Genomic DNA, 22,013 nt, shown 5'->3' on the forward strand with positions numbered 1-22,013 from the left:
TGTATACAGATGGGAAAATACAGTAATGTAAATAAGGCATAATCCATGGGGGATCACTAAATGAAGTAAACGAAAGAGGGAGAAATTCTCAGAAATACCAGAAAATTAGTGATGACTAAAAGACCACTCTGCATTGCAATTTGTTGCTTGACTTCTAAAGTTTGAAAATCATTCTAGAGAATAAAGAGCTAGTCTTGTTTTGTGCACTTGAAAAGATATTTTCTAGGTCCAAGTAGTCAGTCCTCTACTGAAAATCTAAATAATGTTTCTCCAGTACAAAGTCAAATTGCAAGCTGGAAGTCAGAAAAAAATGTTTGCTTTCAGTCAGATGAAAGAAGGGACCATTTTAAAATTACCTTCATATTTATAAAGAAGGTATTCTCCTGTCCAAGTGGGGAAAATGTTGGGGATGGACTATTCAGAAAGATAATTTATATATATTTCAGGTAGTACTTAATCTGTTTTGATTAGAAAATAAAATCTAAATGTCTATCCAATGCCAAAGTACACTATATATTTATTTCAAAAAAATGTAGCTAAATGCAATAAGAACCCACATTTTACAAGTTTTAACTAATCAAGCTAACAGTTTTCACAACATATCTTCTTCTAATATAATAATTAGTAAGAAACATTTCATGTAGTGTGATTGTCACTAGCAAGATTCCAATTTAACTATAATAGCATTAGTGAGTAACAGGGCATGGCATGGAAATGAGCTGTACAAACTAGCAGCATAAGGAAAAGATTTTATATCCACACTCTATTTAGAATGTGATCACTACCATCTTAGTGCCTCTGTGATTGCTCAATTTCTCAGGTAAAAATAAACTTAACATGTTTAAATAATTAACATTTAAAATGAAAAGGCGGGAGACAAGATGGCGGGGAACTAGGAGGAGGCGCTGTTTCAACCAGTACCCTAAAGTGAGCTGATTACCTACAAAGAACTCTGATCACTCATGAAATCAGCCTGAGATTAGAATTATACACATCTGGATCTCTACGGGGATAAAAGACGCCAGTGGGCAGGTAAAGCAGAGTGGGAACTTCGGACTGATATCAGAATATAAACAAAAGGGGGAGGGGGCCACCAGAAACAATCCATTGGAATTTAATACCCCAATATGAGAGTGCCCTGTGACTAGGGACCAGTATTAACTTGGAGTCTGTTTGAAAGCACTCAAAAAGAGCAAAGGATTATGGGGGAAAATTGTGGGAATCAGGGCAGTTAGGGACAGGGGCTGAAGTCCACTGACCAAGGACAGCCATCCCTGGCACTGAGCCAGAGAGTGCAGCGAAAAAACCAGGTCTTGGTCCCCCAGCCTCACGCACGCCTGAGAGCCTGAGAGTGCCTGGGTGGCATTTCCCGTGAGGGGCTGGGAGCCTCACCAGCCAGCAGAACCACAGCCTTTTTGCACTCTCCATACGGGCGCCATGCCGTGCTTTCAGAGTCTAAGTCGCGCCCTGCACCTCCCCAAGAGAGGTGAGTGCAGGCACCAGCCCAGTGCTCTCGAACCAGGAAAGCACTCCCAGCTCCGGCAAGTGGGAAAATCTCAGTGTGCTATCACTGCTTGGGACTTCTCTGGTAGTCTGGGGTGGCCCAGACAGCTGACACTGTCATGGTTTTGGGTACAAGCAGGAGTTCCTGTGTCCCCAGGGACCATGACTGGGCATGTGCTCTGCCAGCAGCCCAGGGGGAACTTATGTGATCTGCAGCACCCAGAGGGGAACAGACCGAGGCTTCTCTCTGAGAGGGAGGTCTGGGTGCAGTTTGCTTTCCTCTAAACCTCCAAAAACCATCAAAAGCTATTGAGGCAAGAGAAAACAAACAAACAAACAAATTTTAAAAACCTCCAGAGAACAAAAGCCTGAAAAACAAGTTTCCTCAGAGCCCACGCCCTTGAGGGTGGAAACAGGGCCTGAAAACCCACTTGGCAGGTCCCTCTCCCAGAAAGCCAATCGCTAAAAAAAAAAAAAAAGACAAGAGAACAACCACCACTACTTCATAGATACAACTTTTATTTTTAATTCGTTCCCACTATTCTGTTTTTTTTAATAGATAATTTTTTTAACCTATTTATCATCGCAGTGAGATGTCCAGTACATCAAATTCCATAATAACCTTTTAACCTGAACTTTTTGATACATATACCCATGTTTTTCTTTTGCTTTTCTATTTTTTAATTTTTTTAAAATTTTATTTAAAGTTAGTTTAGTTTATTCTTTTTTTTATTTTTTAATATTCATATAGAGTTAAACTTCAAGGTTCCCCAATCAATGCTACCCCTACAGGTGAACCAATTTTTAATTCCCCTTTATCTTAGGAAAGTTGAGTCCTTAACAAAGATATCAAGATACATCCAGGAAGAATCAAAATTACCTTCCTCACCCACACTGAGAATGTATAACCACTCTCCCATCTTTTTCTTCTGCCAGTGTTTCTGTGTATTTGTGTTTGTCCTGGTAGTATATAAATCTTATACATGGGGTTCTTTTTGATGAGGTTCTTTTTTTGTTTTGCTTTTATACATATATATGTATTTTCTCTTGTCATCTACTTTTATTAGTCTTTTTGTTTGTCTGTTTTTGTTTGTATACTTCATAAATCTTACCTTGGGGCCCATTTGGCTGGGCCTTCTCTTTTATTTTATCTTTTTTTTTTTTCCTGTCTCTCTCTCTCTCTTTCTCTCTCTCTTTTTTCTTTTCTTTTCTTTTTTCTCTCTTTCTTTTTTCTTTTCTTTGGGTAGGGACTCTTGATTGCTCAGAAGCATTCCAGGGCTCACCTTGACTGCACCATAGTTGATACATTCAGCTACATCTGTTTAGCCACCTCTCACCAAAATGACTAGGAGGAGGAACGCCCAACAGAAGAAAAAATCAGAGTCTGGGCCTTCTGCAACAGAGCTAATGGCTATCAACATAGACATATGTCAGAAAGGGAATTCAGGCTAACAATTATCCAGGCAATAACTAAGTTGGAGAAAGCCATGGATGACAAAATTGAATTGCTTAGGGCAGAACTTAAAGCCACCAGGGATGATGTTCACAATGTTCTCAATGAGTTCCAATCTAATCTAAATTCTCTAAAAGCTAGGGTAACTGAGACAGAAGATAGAATTAGTGATCTGGAGGACAAACAGAGAGAAAGGATCAAGAGGAAGCCTGGAACAAACAGCTTAGAAGCCACAAAAACAGAATCAGGGAAATAAATGATGCCATGAAATGTTCCAACATCAGAATTATTGGAATCCCTGAAGGGGAGGAGAAAGAAAGAAGTATAGAAGATATAGTGGAACAAATTCTCCATGAAAATTTTCCCAATCTCATGAATGGAACCAGTGTTCATGTACTAGAGGCAGAACGGTCTCCCCCACCCCCAAGATTACAGAATCTGTAAAGTACTCAAGGCACCTGTAGTAAGAATGAAGAATCATATTGTAGACAGGATCTCTTGAAAGCAGCTAGGACAAAGAGGTTCCTTACGTACAGAGGAAAGCCCATCAGAATAGCGTCAGACCTGTCCAGAGAAACCTGGCAAGACAGAAAGGTCTGGCAAGATATATTCAGGGCACTAAATGAGAAGAACATGCAGCCAAGAATACTTTATCCAGCAAGACTGACATTCAAAATGGATGGAGAGATAAAGAATTTACAAGACCGGTAAGGCTTAAAAGAGTATGCGACCACCAAGCCGACACTGCAGGAAATATTAAGGGGGGTTCTATAAAAGAAGAAAAATCCCAAGAATATCATTGAACAGAAATATATGGAGACATTCTACAGAAAGAAAGACTTCAAAGGTAACACGATGTTAATAAAAACGTATATATCAATAATCACTCTCAATGTGAATGGCCTAAATGCACCCATAAAATGACACAGGGTTGCAGATTGGATAAAACAACAGGACTCATCCATATGTTGTCTACAAGAGACCCTTTTTGAACCTAAGGATACATCCAGACTGAAAGTGGAGAAGCATCTTTCATGACAATGGGCCTCAAAAGAAGGCCGCAGTAGTAATTCTCATATCAGATAAATTAGATTTTAAACTAAAGACTGTAGTCAGAGATATAGAAGGACACTACATAATTCTTAAAGGGACTATCCAGAGAGATGATCTAACAATTGTAAATATCTATGTATCTATGCCCCCAATATGAGAGCTGTCAATTACATAAGAAAACTATTAATCAAGATAAAGAGTCATATTGATATGAATACATTAATAGTAGGAGATGTTAACACATATCTCTCAGTAATACATCATCCAAGTAGAAAATCAATAAAGAAACAAGAGCATTGAATGACACATTAGACCAGATGGACCTCATAGATATATACAGAACATTCCACCCTAAAACAACAGAGTACTCATTCTTCTCAAGTGCACATGGAACCTTCTCCAGAACAGACCACATACTGGGTCACAAATCAGGGCTCAACCAATACCAAAAGACAGATTATTCCCTGCATACTCTCAGATCACAATGCTTTGAAACTGGAGCTCAAGCACAAGGAAAAGTTTGGAAGGAACTGAAACACCTGGAAGCTAAAGACTACCTTGTTTAAGAATGCTTGGATCAACCAGGAGATCCAAGAAGATCTTAAACAATTCATGGAAACCAATGAGAAATGAAGACACTTTGGCCCAAAACCTATGAGATACAGCAAAGGCGGTCCTAAGGGGGAAATATATAGCCATCCAAGCCTCCCTCAAAGAAAATTGAAAAATCCCAAATACTCCAGCTGTCTCTACACCTAAAGAACTGGAGAATCAAAAACAAATTAAGCCAACTCCACACACAAGAAGGGAAATAATCAAGATTAGAGCAGAGATCAATGAGATAGAAATTAGAGATACAGTAGAACATATCAATGAAACTAGAAGCTGGGTTTTTGAAAGAATCAATAAGATCAATAAACCACTGGCCACACTAATGCAAAAGAAAAGTGAGAAAGCTCAAATTAATAAAATTATGAATGAAAAGGGAGAGCTCACAACTAACACCAAGGAAACAGAAACAATCATCAGAAATTATTATCAACAGTTATATGCCAAAAAGTTAAGCAACCTAGATGAAATGGATCTGTTCCTGGAAAACTATGAACTCCCAAAATTGAACCAGGAAGACACTGACAACCTGAATAGACCAATATCTAGTACCGAGATTGAAGCAGTGATCAAAAACCTCCCAAAAAACAAGAGCCCAGGACCTGACAGATTCCCTGGGGAAGTCTACCAAACTTTCAAAGAAGAAATAACAACTATTCTCCTGAAGCCATTTCAAAAAATAGAAACAAAAGGAAAACTTCCAGACTCTTTTTATGAAGCCAGCATTACCCTGATCCCCAAACCAGGCAAAGATCCCACCAAAAAGGAGAATTTCAGACCAATATCCCTGAAGAATATGGATGCTAAGATTCTCAACAAGATCCTAGCAAATAAGATCCAACAGCACATTAAAAAGATTATCCACCATGACCTGGTGGGATTCATCCCTGAGTTACAAGGATGGTTCGATATTCACAAATCAATCAACATGATAGAACAAATCAATAAGAGAGGAGAGAAGAACCACATGGTCCTCTCAATTGATACAGAAAAAGCATTAGACAAGATACAGCATCCGTTCCTGATGAAAACAATTCAAAGTATAGGGATAGAGGGAACATTCCTGAACTTCATAAAATCTATCTATGAAAAACCCACAGCAAATATCATCTTCAATGGGAAAAACTTCACAGCCTTCCCGTTGAGATCAGGAACATGACAAGGATGCCCACTCTCACCACTCATGTTCAACATAGTATTAGAAGTCCTAGCAATAGTAATCAGACAACAAAGAGAAATAAAAGGTATCCAAATTGGTAATGAAGAAGTCAAACTCTCTCTGTTCGCAGATGACATGATTCTTTATATGGAAAACCCAAAAGACTCCCAAATACTAAAACTCATACAACAATTCAGTAATGTGGTAGGATACAAAGTCAATGTACAGAAATCAGTTTCTTTCTTCTGCACTAACAATTAAAATACAGAAAGGGAAATTAGAGAATCCATTCCATTTACTATAGCACCAAGAACCTTAAGATACCTGGGAATAAACCTAAACAAAGAGGTAAAGGATCTGTACTTGAGGAACTACAGAACACTCATGAAAGAAATTGAAGAAGACACAAAAAGATGGAAGACCATTCCATGCTCTTGGATCAGAAGAATACACATTGTTAAAATGTCTATACTGCCTAGAGCAATCTATACTTTTAATGCCATTCCAATCAAAATTCCACCAGTATTTTTCAAAGAGCTGGGGCAAATAATCCTAAAATTTGTATGGAATCAGAAGAGACCCCAAATTGCTAAAGAAATGTTGAAAAAGCATAACAAACCTGGGGGCATCACATTACCTGATTTCAAGCTTTACTACAAAGCTGTGATCACCAAGACAGCATGGTACCGGCATAAAAACAGACACATAGACCAGTGGAACAGAGTAGAGAGCCCAGATATGGACCCTCAACTGGATGGTCAAATAATCTTCGACAAAACAGGAAAAAATATACAGTGGAAAAAAGACAGTCTCTTCAATAAATGATGCTGGGAAAATTGGGCAGCTATATGTAGAAGAATGAAACTCAACCATTCTCTTACACTGTACACAAATATCAAAAGCTTCTGCACAGTAAAGGAAACAGTGAACAAGACAAAGAGGCAACCAACAGAATGGGAGAAGATATTTGCGAATGACAGTACAGACAAAAGGCTGATATCCAGGACCTATAAACAACACCCCAAACTCAACACACACAAAACAGATAATCATGTCAAAAAATGGGCAGAAGACATGAACATACACTTCTCCAATGAAGACATACAAATGGCTATTGGACACATGAAAAAATGTTCATCATCACCAGCCATCAGGGAGATTCAAATTAAAACCACATTGAGAGGGGTGCCTGGGTGGCTCAGTCATTAAGCATCTGCCTTCAGCTCAAGTCATGATCCCAGGTTCCTGGGATCGAGCCCCACATCGGGCTCCTTGCTCAGCGGGCAGTCTGCTTCTCCCTCTTCTGCTCCCCTTGCTTGTGTTCCCTCTCTCACTGTGTCTCTCTTTGTCAAATAAATAAATAAAATCTTAAAAAACAAAACAAACAAACAAACAAATAAAAAACACATTGAGATACCACCTTACACCAGTTAGAATGGACAAAATTAGCAAGACAGGAAACAACATGTGTGGAGGGGATATGGAGAAAGGGGAACTCTCTTGCACTGTTGGCGGGAATGCAATTTGGTGCAGCCACTTTGGAGAACAGTGTGGAGATTCCTTAAGAAATTAAAAATAGAGCTTCCCTATGACCCTGCAATTGCACTACTGGGTATTTACCCCAAAGATACAGATGTAGTGAAAAGAAGGGCCATCTGTACCCCAATGTTTATAGCAGCAACAGTCACGGTCGCCAACCTGTGGAAAGAACCAAGATGTCCTTCAACGGACAAATGGATAAGGAAGATGTGGTCTATATACACTATGGAGTATTATGCCTCCATCAGAAAGGATGAATACCCAATTCTTGCATCAGCATGAACGGGTCTGGAAGAGATTATGCTGAGTGAAATAAGTCAAGAAGAGAGAATCAATTATCATATGTTTTCATTTATTTTTGGAGCATAACAAATAACATGGAGGATATAGGGAGATGGAGAGGAGAAGGGAGTTGAGGGAAATCGGAAGGGAAGATGAACCATGAGAGACAATGGACTCAAAAACAATATGAAGGTTTTGAAGGGGCGGGGAGTGGGAGGTTGTGGGAGCCAGGTGGTGGGTATTATGGAGGACTCGTATTGCATGGAGCACTGGGTGTGGTGCATAAACAATGAATTCTGTTAGGCTGAAAAGAAATAAATAAAAAAATAAAATTAAAAAAAAAAAAATGAAAAAGCCAAGTCTACATAGAAGCAGAGTTTGAGGATATAATTCATGTTTCCTTTAACTGCAGCATTCCTCATACACACATAACTAAAATCAAATAATACCTATTACTTCAATTAATAGTATATTTCATATAGACTAAAATATGCTCATACATTTTAAGCTATTCTTTTGTCTCAGAATTTCAGTATACTTGGCTATATACAGGTATAGATATAGATTAATACTAGATAGGGTATCTGCAATATAGGGATTTATGCAGGTATAAACAAAGATTGATGGAAGTAAATATATTTATTAATTCTATTAACTTTTGGACATACAAGGAGGTAATTCCTAAACTGGGAAACACTTTCTTATCTTCACAACCTATACATTCTGAGAGGTAGGTTGTTTTATTTTTTTAATTTAAATTCATTTAGTCAAGGTATAGTACATCATTAGTTTTTGATATAATGTTCAATGATTCATTAATTGAGTATATCACTCAGTGCTCATGCTGATCATATCACATGCCCTCCTTAATGCCCATCACCCAGTTACCCCATCGCCCCATCACCTGCCATCCCACAACTCAGTCTGTTTCCTGGAATCAGCAGTCTCATTCAGTTTGAAATACAACTATTAATATATTTAATATTTATTATTTATTTATTCATTTGTTTATTTATTTATTTTTACTTTCTTTCTTTTTAAGTAGGTTCCATGTCCAACATTGAGCCCAATGCAGGGTTTGAACTCACAACCCTGAGATCAAGACCTGAGAGGAGATCAAGAGTGGAATGCATAACCCATTGAGCCACCCAGGTGACCCTAAATTTGACTACTTATAAAATAAATGAAATATTGTTTCTATAAGTCAAACCATAAAAATTGACATGTACTAAATTTCAGTCTGTAGTGAGCTATTAATTAAAGATGAATGTATCTGTGTATTTCCACAAAGCAGAAGGTATTGAATTTCAGGAAATTTGAAGACCTATGAGATATCTGCATATTTGAAAAGGATCACAAGTAACAAATAATACCCTATGGATTTTATACCCATAGAACTCTTAAATTTTATTTATTTATTTATTTATTTTTAAAATATTTTATTTATTTATTCGACAGAGAGATTACAAGTAGGCAGAGAGGCAGGCAGAGAGAGAGGAAGAGAAGCAGGCCCCCTGCGGAGCAGAGAGCCCGATGCTGGGCTTGATCCCAGGACCCTGGGATCATGACCTGAGCCGAAGGCAGAGGCTTCAACCCACTGAGCCACCCAGGTGCCCCAAGAACTCTTAAATTTTAAAATGAAACAAATAATGTATTGTGTCAAAGGTGTGATTGACTTAATATGTTGAAGTTTCTTATAGTTTCTCCATGACCAATTAGTAGATACATAATGGCATGTGTCTTCTCCTACATTTGATGCACTTTTGGTGAACATGCACTGTATTTGTTGTTTCCATAACTCTTCAAATTATCTAAGAGAAAGCTGTATACACAATGGGTACAGACTCAGAAAGTTTTAGACCTCACTTCTTACCACAGTGTCTTTTAACACTGAGCTTCTTTGGAATCTTTCATATAGGAATTCTAATTAGAAAAAGCATAGCTAAAATATGTCTTACATTAAAAGGTAATTTTTATTATTTATATTTATTGTTTAAAATGAGATTGCTAATATATCTCTTTGTATTAGTTTTTATGCTAGTTTCATTTTTTGAGATGTCATTAACTACAATAAAACCCAAGTATTTATAGTGTAGGATTTGAAATGCTGTGACAATGTATACATCTGTGAAGCATATACAATCGGGATATTAAACCCCTCTCCATAACCTACAAAAGTTCTGTGTCTTTCCTTGGCACTCATACTGTCCAACTAAGTCACTCCTAATATTCCCAGGCAATAACTGGTCTGATTTCTGTCATTTTTGATTAGTTGAATTTTCTGTAATTTTCTTTAACTTAGATCATATAGTATATACTCTTTCTGTGTGTCTTATTTCATATAGCATAATTACTTCAAGGTATATCCACATTGTTGCATGTATCAGTAATTCTTTCTCCTCCCTTCTTCTCCCATCCTTCCCTTTTCCTTCCTTCTCCCCTTCCTTCCTTAGCTGAGTAGTATTTCATTGTAAAGATACAGTGTAATTTGTTCACCCATTCATTTGCTCATTCACATTTTGATTGTCCTCAGTTTTAGGATGTTATAAATAAACTGCTATAAAAATTTGTATATAAATCTTTGTATGGGTATTTTTTTTTCTTTCAGGGAGATATTTTAGTTGACTCATACAGTAATATATGTTTAACCTTTCAAGGCTTAAGGCTATTATCTTACTACTTGTTTCTAATTTTTCCATGTGTTCTGTGTTGCCCTCTTTTTCCCTTCTGCTATAATTAATATTAACTGAGTATTTTTATGAATTCATATATCACTTTTTTCACCAATTAACTATAAATACTTATTCAGTGATTTTAGTGGTTGCAGGTTGATAATACATACCTTTAACTTTCCAACACATCAATTGATATTAAAACACTTCATGAAAATGTAAGAATGGTATAAAAATATACTTCCATTTTATTCTGTTATAGTTGTTATATATTTATTTCCTCGTATGTTATGAACTCCACATTACCTCATTATTACTTTGACTTTGATATTACTTTGGTATGTATAAATATATATTCACTCAGATCACAAACAGGAAACCTTATCTGAACATAATGTCTTTGTAGATATAATCAAGTTAAAATGAGAACATAGTGGATTAAGGTGAGCCTTATATCCAATAGGAGGTATCTTTATAAGAAGAAGGAGATTTAAACATTGACCCACAAGGAAAGTACCATGTAAAGACAAAGGCAGAGAATGGGGTGATGCATCTACAAGTCAAGTGATTTCAAGAATGCCCAGCAAACACCAGAAACTAGGAGAAAGTACAGAATGTATTCTCTCTCAGAACCTCCAATAGAAACCAATTTTTTCAGTACTTTAATTTGAACTTCTGATCTTCTGAATTATGAGAAAATAAATTTCTGGTGTTTTATGCCACCCAATTTGTAGTAGTTTGTTACAGTAGCCCTAAGAAACTAATAAAACTCCATTATTCTTCATGTACATAAGGTTGCAGCTGAAGCTGGAGCTTCAGTTGTAATCTTTTGAAATATTTATTTCACAAATTTGAAAAATAAATTAATGGAGTCCTTATTTGCTATGATAGTGAAAGGTTAGGTAATGTGAGGTTATATAGTGTTATGGTGTTTGAAAAGTATATGAAGAGGATGGGTGAGCCTGGTGGTGGGTATTAAGGAGGGCACGTTTTGTACTGGGTGTGCTATATAAATATGAAATCTTAGAACACTGAAAAAAAATATGAAGAGTTCTAGGTTTATGTGGATGTAACCTTGCTTTTTGTTGTCCTTTTAAGATGTGTCTAGGGTTATTGTGCAAAAAGAAGGATTTTTTCAGAGAGTAGAGCCAAGGATAAAAAGGAAAAGATCTGAGAGCAATTTCAAAGGAGAAAAATGGTCTAATGAAGACTTCCTATCTCAATACTGAGTCTCCCCCTTATGTTTTCCAGAAGTATTTCAGGATTTCTATGAGCCATTGTCTGCTATAAGCCTCTCACTCTTACCCTTCCCTGAAATAATTACTTATTATGGCTACTCTCTCTCTATAATATATTTACTGTAATATTTTAGTGTATGGTATGGAAGTAATTTCACTTTTTTATTTTATTATTATTACTGTTATTATTTTAGATGATAAGTTGGCAATTTAAACATGAGCAAATATGATTTATAACACACTTGAATATAAAGGATAACTTTAAGTTTAACTTTAAGTTTCTATAAGCTATTTTGCTTTTTCCTTTTGCCAATAGATGTCCCAAGCAGAGATTGTTCCTTTAATCACTGTCCAAAATGGAAAGACACATGGAGCATTGATATAGCTGTTGACTAAAAGTAAATGTACTTAAAATTACTAAAGTAATGTTCTATGTCACTGAAGTTTGGAGGTTGTTTGTTACCAAAGCAAATCTGTCTAAAGACAGCCTTTAAAACTAAAAATGTAGGGCTCCTGGGTGGCTTGGATGGTTGGGTGTCTCCCTTCCGCTCAGGTCATGATCTCCAGGTCCTGGGATCAAGCCCTATGTCAGGCTCCCAGCTCAGCAGGGAGCCTGCTTCTCCTTCTGCCTCTGCCTCTTCCCTTGCTTGTGCTCTCTCTCTCTCTCTTAAATGAATAAATAAAATCTTAAAAAAAAAACCCTAAAAATTTAACAATAATTACAAAATTAATTTTAATGGCTGGCAGATGATTAATGGGTGAAATGAAATTTTGTAAATTTCTTCATCTCTCACAGCTAAGATGGAATACATATTGTTGTAATTGAAGTATTATGTTAAAAGTGGAATATGTGAATACATATGGTTGTAAATGAAACATTACAATAAAAAATATGACTACTACTACTACAATTTTCTTAATCAACATCTTTTTTTATTTGCAGCCTTAAGTAACATTCATCAGAAGTTCTACAAATGTGTGTCCACTGTAATGGGACTTTGTGGAAATTCATATCATGATTTGGAGTCTCTTTCCACATTCATGAATTGGGCTATCCTTGTGATGTGCTTCGGGCAATAAAATACATGGGAAATGACAGTATATCAGTTCTGCATGTAGGCCTCAAGGGGTATTGAATATTTCTGCCTATTTCTGAGAATCGTCCAATCATTGTGAGAGCAAGCCAAAGATAGCTTACTGGAAGATGAGAGACAGGGGGATGCTAGAGCCAGCTCTTGTTGACTTAAAGGAGTCATTTGCGTGCATCTTTTACCAATTTCACATTCAGTTACATCACATCATCACATTGATGGACTGAAATTATCAAGGCTGAGCATTGATCTGCCTTTGTGAATCAAACTGTTTTCTCAATATTATCTCTTTATACTGAGGTCTTAATTCAGTAAATTTTTCAACATTTGAAGTAACTAAGTTTCTGAAATCCATTTTTCATTTTTTTTAAAAGATTTTATTTACTTACTTGATTAAGAGCGAGGGAACATAAGCAGAGAGAGAAGTAGAGAGAGAGGGAGAAGCAGGTTTTCCACTGAGCAGGGAGCCTAGATGTGGGGTTTGATCCCAGAACCCTAAATTTATGACCTGAGCAGAAGGCAGACACTTAACTGACTAAGCCACTCAGGCAACCTCTTTTTTTTTTTTTTTTAACTTTTATTCATTCTTGAAAACTGGTCACTTTTTTCTGAGCTTGCCTTTTTTTTTTAAAACATATATTTAAAGAAATCACCCCAAACTGAAACACATTACCAATCTTTAGATCTAAACATTTCTTAGTTATCCAATCTTCCTTGTAAATTATTCCAAACAATAATTTTATCAAATATTTTACCAATGTAATCTTTAACTTCTGAAAAAAGCTGTCTTTTACAGTTTGATGAATTTCTAAGACAATGTCACATTCTTTATTTTTTAAGGCAGCATTCTACTTTTGCAGTCAAATGCTCTACCACTGAGCTATACCCCCAGCATTCTACTTTTGATAGATGTACTGTGGGTTTGTCTCCACATTATATTCTCTCAAGAATGTAATTTGGTAGGGATTCTACTGACTGCAGAAACATAAGTTGCTGTGGCAGTGAAAGGGGACGTGGCAAATTACGCCTGCTTCTTAGAGGTTTCTACTCAGAAAGAAAGAAAGAAGGAAACCAAAAACACATGACGTCATATAATACCTGGTATGGCAAAGAATAATACTATAATTTTCCCAGAAAGAGGAAAAGTAAAAATCTGACAATAACATTAATTATTACCATTATAGCTATTAAAAGAAGAAATAATAGAATATCTCATACACTAGATATAAAGAATGGCATGATTAAAGAAAGAAAGATGTGATGGCTACTGTTTATTTTGAAGTAAACGGATATAATCACGTGCAGAGGGCAAGATTGAGTATGAAAAGAGAGCCGGCATTTGGATGCCTGCCACAGAGAGTATCAATGGCCAGTAAGTCTTAACAAGAGCAGCAGGGATAAAGAAAACTATAGAAACACACCTATGAGTAACCACTCGTCCTATTCCATCTTGGCAAAGAGGGGCAAGAAGAAAAGTAAAAGAGGTATGCCTCAGCTTCACTCCTGGGATACCCAGTTTTTTCTGGCTAGTTTTGAGGGAAAGAAGGAGGTGGGCATTACAATGAATATGAAACTGAATCTTTAAAGTTGGCCAAATTTTTGTCTATAATTGAAATGACCAGAAAGCCGGAAATGTGCACAAGACAGGTACTACTGTGGAACTGAAAGGGAGATTTTAAAAATATGGCCAAAGGCGTGTTTGTATTTAAATAAAATAGGTACCAGTCATTTCTTATTATTGGTGGACAGTTATGTTCTAGAAAGTCACCACACATGTTACAATAGCAAATACAGAACCACCACTCCTAGGGAAAATGCAAGGTAATATTCCTAAGAACCACTCACATCATCTTTATTAACTAATCAGTATATAACCTTGTTTTATGCATTTCTTTTTATGATTATCCTACCTGACGATTATGCATTTCTTTTTAAAGACACCTTCTTTAATATATATTGTTGATTAATTAGCTTTGAACTAATGGCAAGTAGCACTATAACTCTTGCAGCTTATCTAATGCATGTATTTTCTTTGTAAGACACATCGTAGGCTTTTGCACTTAGAAACACTAGAAAACAATTCAGCATTACATCGGAGACCATTTTAAGAAGTTAAATCAACAACAAAAAATATAAATATATTTTTAAAAAGGCATATAAAACAAATTATGGCACCGAATAGACTGAGGGATATATGACAGGAGGAAGGATGATTAGTTTGAGACTATTCTACTTGTAGGTGAGAAATGTTGAATGTACCTTGATTCTAAGTTTTGTAATATAGTGCAAAAGTTTAAGACTCTAAGAAGTATTATGAGAGCAGAGCAAATAAAATGTCTGTAGTTGGAGTACGGAGTTCTAGTTTGGAGTTCAAGAACTTTTCAAAATTCTTTTACAGAATAATTTCAAAAAATAATAATTATATACATATATATTTGTATAAATGTATTTATAATTGTAAGAAGTTACAAAGCAGCAGGAACATCAATGACAAACTGTCTCTTTTATCAAGTCCTCCTACTACTCAGAACTCCTTATTAGATGACAAATAGTGTTATGAAGAGGGAAGGAAGCTAGAAGGACATGGCATTTGAGCAGGGCTTTAATAGGTCTTCTGGATTTGGAGAGATGAAGATGGATTATCAGTACATTTATAGGGGCATTATGAGAAAATCTTGATTGAAAGAAATCATGGGGAGAAATTGCAAAGAGGCTTGAAATAAGAAGAAAATTGCCAATTACAGATTTAGTGAGAAGTTCTAAGTTACATGTTCATAATACAATTCTCTTTTGAATCATGAGTTTAATATGCCAAGGAGTAGAAATTATATCAGTTGATCTCAGAAGTGTATTCTTAATTTCCCTTCACTGTTAAAATTGTTCCTTAATATCCAATGAAAATCTCCACCTATTAATTTTATCCCAGTGATTTATTTTAGTAGGAAAAGGATTATAGAAGTCTACAAGAAAACCAAATCAAACAGTAAAAAGAAATTAATAAAATACAACCTTGTTTGAATTTAACCGTTATTTCTGATAGTTTCAAAAGCCTTTGGTGTTTTAAACAAACTCAGCTGAAATAGTTCTACAGTCCCATGAAGTAGGGGCAGGCATTATAATCTCTATATTACAGCTGGGAACCTTGAGGCACAAAGCCATTTAAGTGATATGTCCAAGGTCACTGAGCAAGTCACTGGTGAGGCCAAAAATAGAATCCCAATTCTTCAGCTAGTTCTTTGTTCAGAAGACCATATTGGTTCTTTTATTACTCCAAGGATAAAATTTAGCTTTATATCAGAGGAATTTTTTTTCTTATATGCCAACCAAAAAAATCAACATTTAAAAAGATTGTTGAATTGATATTAAATCAAATCATATTTCATGCTTGAGATTTTCAAGTTACTCTTAGAAAAATGTTTTCTTGTTGTTTAAGACGAAAATATCCATACACAGTTTCTTGCTGTTATCATCTCAATTCATAAAACTTTTTTTCCCTCCCCTAAATATTTAATGGCTCTATTTAACTATGAATATGTTCTGGTTTCTGCACAAGAAAATGCAAGCCATAGTAATTGGCTTTGCCTTCAGACAGCTGAGTCAGCAAGAAATCAGACAGCCTATAGAAACCTTTTTATTTTCTATCAGTTTTTCAGAGTTTCAAGCCATTGAAATATATTGAAAAAATCTGGGAGGGAACTAAACCATGCAAATTAACCTTACATCTGCTTTATACAACTCTCAAACCTCCAGATTTGTAATTCCTTATCTGTGGCTGCTCAAACAATTTTCTGGCTCATAATGCTGTCGGTGCCATGGTAGGAAAGGAAAGTGGATTATAGTCTCCAGTACATATTTGTCTAAAAGTGCTTCTATTTTTCCAGTCATGAAAAGAATCTTTTTCTACTCTTGTGGGAATCCTTGAGAACTCGAAATTCTACTTTTTGAGGTTCATATCTACACATATGGATTTTGTGAAAAATGATTTTATAAAGTTCAAAGTTGCTAAATATTTTAAAAGAAATATATGTTCACATAAACTAGAAAGGGCTGTAGATATATTTATCTCTCTTTATATGTATATGCATGTGTATGTATAATAACTCACATGTATTTATGTTTACATATATGTAATAGATGTCATTTTATAATTATGTGCAATTATAATAATAGATAGCATTTATTAAGCAATCACCTTATACCAGGCACTCAGTGAAAATTTTTATGTATAGTATATCATTTATCCTCATCACAACATTATGGAGTGACTATAATTACTACTCTGACTTACTTAACAAGGAAACTGAGACACTAAGAGCATAAGTCAATTGCCCAAAGTTAGAGCTTTCATGTGTTTTTTTTATAAACCAGGTGGTTTATTTCTCCCATATTGTGTGTGAATAGAAATTATTTGTGGACATGTGAGTAAAATAAACATGTAAAGTCTAGAGGTTTAATGAAAATTGATTAAATTCATGAGCTAAGATTTAGAGAAGAGAAATATCTTCCATAGGTTGTACAGTCACCCAGCTCCCAAATCTGGAGGATGACTCAGGTAGTTCCCCCAGTGCTCTCACAGTTGGCATCATCAAATGATGTCATAAATTGCAAAACAGGTAAGAACTATTTTTCATAGAGATACCCATTTTTTACATTTTTCCAGCTGACATAATTTTTAAAATTAGGTAGATAAAATATTTTTCATTTGTTTAATTTTCTGTTAGTGTTTTATAAGACCATTTGTACCACATACAGGGATGTCTACACTTTCCCATGGCTGGTGTTCAACAACTTTTCTCCACACCATTCATTATCCAAACTACTTCTCTATAAATGTTACAGAAATAGCTTGTGCTAAGATACTCAGATCTCTGAAATGGTACCTTCAATGGAACATCTTAGTATTTATTTTAGGATCACCCCCACCCCGGATTTGACATGGTATTCTGGTCCCACCTACAACTTTTAAATGTGCTTTCTCTCATTTTTGTGTGAGCAGTTCTTTAACAAATATTGACATTTCTTAGTTTTTAGTCTATTGAACCCTATTCTTAGTGTATAAACCATCCCATGGGTTAGAGTTATCACATTTCCTATAATAAACATATCTGGATAACTGTATGTGAATTACATGCACACACACAAAAGAGAGGACAGTGACCTTCAAATTCCATTTGTCTACTGTACTTTCTCAACTCAACCATCCACAACTGAGGGTGCAAAACATAAAAATGATGCTCAGAGGTAGCCCCACAGGGATATAACACCTACACTGAGATCTTAAGTCTCAGAATGATCCAGTTATGTGACAATATCTGGCATAATTTTTTTAATTTGTTTTTTTAATAACTATCCTCAAGTGGCACTATATTGGTAAAATTTCCTGCTAAAAGTTCACTAAAGCAAAACAAAACAAAACAGAAAACAAACAAACAAAAAAACAGATTCAAAACCTTCTCTGGTCTCCCTTAGTTTCTGGACTGATCTCACTTTCCCATTTAAGACTTTGACTTGCCAGAAGTTAAAGTTTTACTCTCAAACTCAACAGTAAATTTTCCTCTCTCACCTTTCTCACCTGTAGCATATATTAGTCTTACCTTAGGCTATAGAAAGACAGAGTTGAGGGGAGAAAATTATGGTCTGTCTTTTCTATACCCCCCTCTTCCTCCTCCTCTTGGGTGCTGAGGAATGAGTAGAGAAAGGGAAACTGTCCAATATCTTCTTATTTCCTTATGCAGGACTGCAGTCTTTTCCTTGCTTGGATATAAATGTTATATTCCCTGTCTATGAGCTCCAACACACCATGATGACGACATATTTGAGTGTAGCCTCCTAGGCATTTTTTAGTTTGTAGGTTTGGGATCATTTCTTAGTTGGCCTTTAGCTGATGAACTTCATGCTGCATTCCTCTAATGCTTATGTCCCCTTTGTCCCTTCATTCCCCAAATCTGTTGGTGTAATGGCAAAATGATATTCCCCAACTGTATTCTTTTAGGTCTGGTGGGACCCTGCCAAGTGCTTCTCCTAAACACTTAGAGAAAGTGTTTCTGCTCATTCTATGTCTTGCAGCTTGGCCTACACAAACATACATGTATATATATATATATATGCATACATATTCTCCTTCTCTCCCTTTCCCTTTCTCTCCTTCCAATTCTCCTTTATTCTGTTCATTTAACACAGGAACATATCAGCAGATCCTTGTCCTAAGAAGATATATAAACAAAGAATGAAAACTGTTTCCTCTTCTTGAAGAATTTACCAATCTTTAGAAAGAAATCTCATGGAGTCCCCTTCTAGGTCTTCAAAGTGGGAAGATTTTCCATGAACTGGGATCCCTCTAAAATGTCAAACACTGTATTGTTTTTCCAATATTAATTCTATTGTAATTGCAAGGGGAGGGGGGACAAGTAGGGTTGACATGTTCCTTCTCTAACTGGAAGCTCTCAATTATTCCAATTTCTGGTGGCTCTCTGAATTTAGAATGTTAAGAACTTAAGATAATGATACATTGTATCCTCACCTTAAGCCATAATTCTAGGAAAAAGAAGTCAGTATTTTGTTACATTGGATCAAAGATAATTCATGGAGAGGAAGTAGCTGCAAAGGTCCTTAAGTACCATACTCTTCTGGCATCTTAATAGACTTCATTTTTGACATTTAACTGCGGACAGTTTTCAAACCCTACCCCTTCTGCCCCCGAACTGGCTAAGCTGATTAGAAAGACTTCCTGCTCCCTCCTTTGGCAAAAGTGGGAAATTCAAATCATGCAAATGCCAGCCCATTCACAGTAACACTCACTCAAATCAATCCCCTAATTTCAATAAAGGCCAAACTACTCTTTTTCTCTGTTCTCTCCAAGTGCCACTTTTGGACCTGCTTGGGGGATTCCCCTATATTTAAACAAGCTCTATTAGGTGAGTAATAAACCTTTTTCATATTCTCTCTCTCTGTTTTATTTTTGCTTTTGTTTGTTTTGTTTTTTGTGGGTTTGTTTGTTTTGTTTTTGGTAAGAAATCATTTTTTGTTTAGGTACAATTGACATATAACATCATGTTACTTTCAGGTGTACAGCATAGTGATTCAATATTTGTAATACTGCGAAATGATCACAATACCTGCTCCCAACTACACTGTTGGGAAGAAAGAGGATCTGTACCTGAAGGGAGCCAGGGGATAACCTTTATGATAAGTGCTTTGAGGACATACCTCGCAGAAACATCCTAGGCCTGGTGGGAGCTGACCAGTTTCTGATGAAGATGAGCACCTTGGAGCATTCCCACATGCAGGTGATGAAGTTCAACGGTGAGTCCACTTGTCAAAATTGCTGTAGAGGGGGAGGGTCTGAAGCAACTGCCAAATTGCACCCCATGGTGCAGTGCATCATCGTGGAATGGCGGGAGCATATCATTGCAGGGGCGGTGAGCTGCTCCTAAAGATCCACCTGAAGGACCGGAGAATCAGTCCATCAGAAAACCGGACCCAGTCATCTCATACCATGAAACTGTCAGCCAGGAGCTGAACTGCTCTGTCTGTCCAAGTCTGCCAACAAGCATATGGGCTGCCCGTGAAGGCACTGCCCCTCCCTGACCGTCAGGCCGAGGGCATCTGACAAGGCTGAAGAGTCCACCCGCCACAAGCTCAGGCCACCCGCGGCTTACTAGCTGAGAAGTACTAATACATGCCCAAGACCTGCAAGATCTGGTATTTTCGACCAATAACACATGCACCAACATCCTCATCAGTGTCACCAAGAGGTGCAGTATTTCAATAAGATCAAGTCAGGGTGATGGCTGAGATCTAGAAGGCCACCAAGAAGAGCGACACGGTGTGAGGAGAAGATACGTGACGTGCACTTCGACGTCCACCGTATGTCGCTGCAAACTGACGTCACCCAGCGCGCCTCCGTCGCAAATGGGCAAGACTGCTGGAGCCCCTGTGCCGTGCGGAGATATGATACCCACGACAAATGGTTGGTGGCTTCTGTAGTGTTCTCAAAAGGAAGCGGAGGCCACATCTTCGAGGAGTCCGAGGTGGCCAGTCTCCCCATGTGTGTTATGAAAGCATACCTGCTTATCAGTGAGTCCTTTGGCTTCGCTGACAGACAACCTGAGGTTTAACACCGGGCGGCCGGCCAGGCCTTCCCCTTGTGCATGTGTGATCACTGGCAGTTCCTGCCCAGAGACCCCTCTGACAATGCAGGCTGCCCCAGTCAGGCAAGTGACTTATACTTTTAAGCACAAAGGCTTGAAGGAAGGTACCCTGTTTCTGGGCAACTTTCTGGACAAGTTGTCCACAGGCCTCTGGAAGTCCACCCCACTGCGGATGAGATTCCATGTAGCATCAGCATGAGATTCCATGTGGCTGATGGACCACAACGAGCTCTCAAATGCTCCTCCCCAGACATCAACACGGTCCAGAAAGGGGGTGCTCCACCTGACAGATTTCTGGGGCCTGATCCATGCCATCGCAATGCACAGCATTCATTCTTGATGTCCTACCCTTTGATAATGATTTCAAGACTTTGGAAGCAACAGAAATGCCTTCTTAGCAGGTACTTATTTGGGTGATAGGGGTAGGGGAGAGGATAGGTCAGCCAACCTTTCTTTTTCTCATTTTCATTTCTTCAGAGGGAAACTCAGACATCCTTGTATCTTTATTTCTTTGTTTGTTTTTGATATTTTGTCAAGAGGCTCATTTAGGTAAATGGCTGTAGTGGATTTTCTCATATGGGGAGAAGATGGAGGAGGTACACATTTTCTTTGAACAGAGACTAAAAGGTGGAGACTCTTGTGTGATGCCAACTTGAGCACCTCAAGCTGGTACCATTGTAATAATAAATTTGGTGTGGTGAAGACTATTAATTTTTTTTTTTTAAACAACACTTGAATTGAATGTGGCATAATCGGGCTTAATATCTAACCAAATTTTATGTGGTATATATATGGTGGGAGGGGTACATCCCACCTTTGTGGCATGAATAAAACAATTGACACTGTAAGGAAGATGGCCAAACAATGACCACCACTATGGGGCCGGGGAGGGAGGATGGGGTCTTTCTTCTAATGTTTTTGTTTTGTTTTGTTTTGCTTTGTTTTGTTTTTATAACTGGTTTTGTTGTATACTGGCAAGTTTTTACTTTGAGCTGCTGAAAATGGTTTATGCTTTGAGCTGTGTTGCATTATGCTGCATTTGCTAAACACTCCAACGTCTCCCATATAGATTTAGCTACCTAAGTTGAAAGTTTATGTAATTGGCATTTAAGGACAGTAGTATGGAATGAGAGGCCTCTTTAAAATGGCTGTAGTCCTTGTGTCTTATCTGGGAACTATCTGTGTGTCTGAGGTTGAAACATCTGTCTTAATTCTAACATAAGCCATAATTACCTCTAGCTGGAATGACTTTTATCCGTGGCCA

The 22,013-nt window shown here is 37.0% G+C and overlaps 1 pseudogene; it reads left to right on the top strand.

Moving 5' to 3' along the window:
* LOC132010605 (elongation factor 2-like) overlaps nt 1-20,217 on the top strand; it is an 81,876-nt pseudogene extending 61,659 nt beyond the window's left edge.
* The last annotated feature ends 1,796 nt before the right edge of the window (nt 20,218-22,013 follow it).

The sequence above is a fragment of the Mustela nigripes genome, chromosome 2 (genome assembly GCF_022355385.1).
Source record: "Mustela nigripes isolate SB6536 chromosome 2, MUSNIG.SB6536, whole genome shotgun sequence".
Lineage (NCBI taxonomy): Eukaryota > Metazoa > Chordata > Mammalia > Carnivora > Mustelidae > Mustela > Mustela nigripes.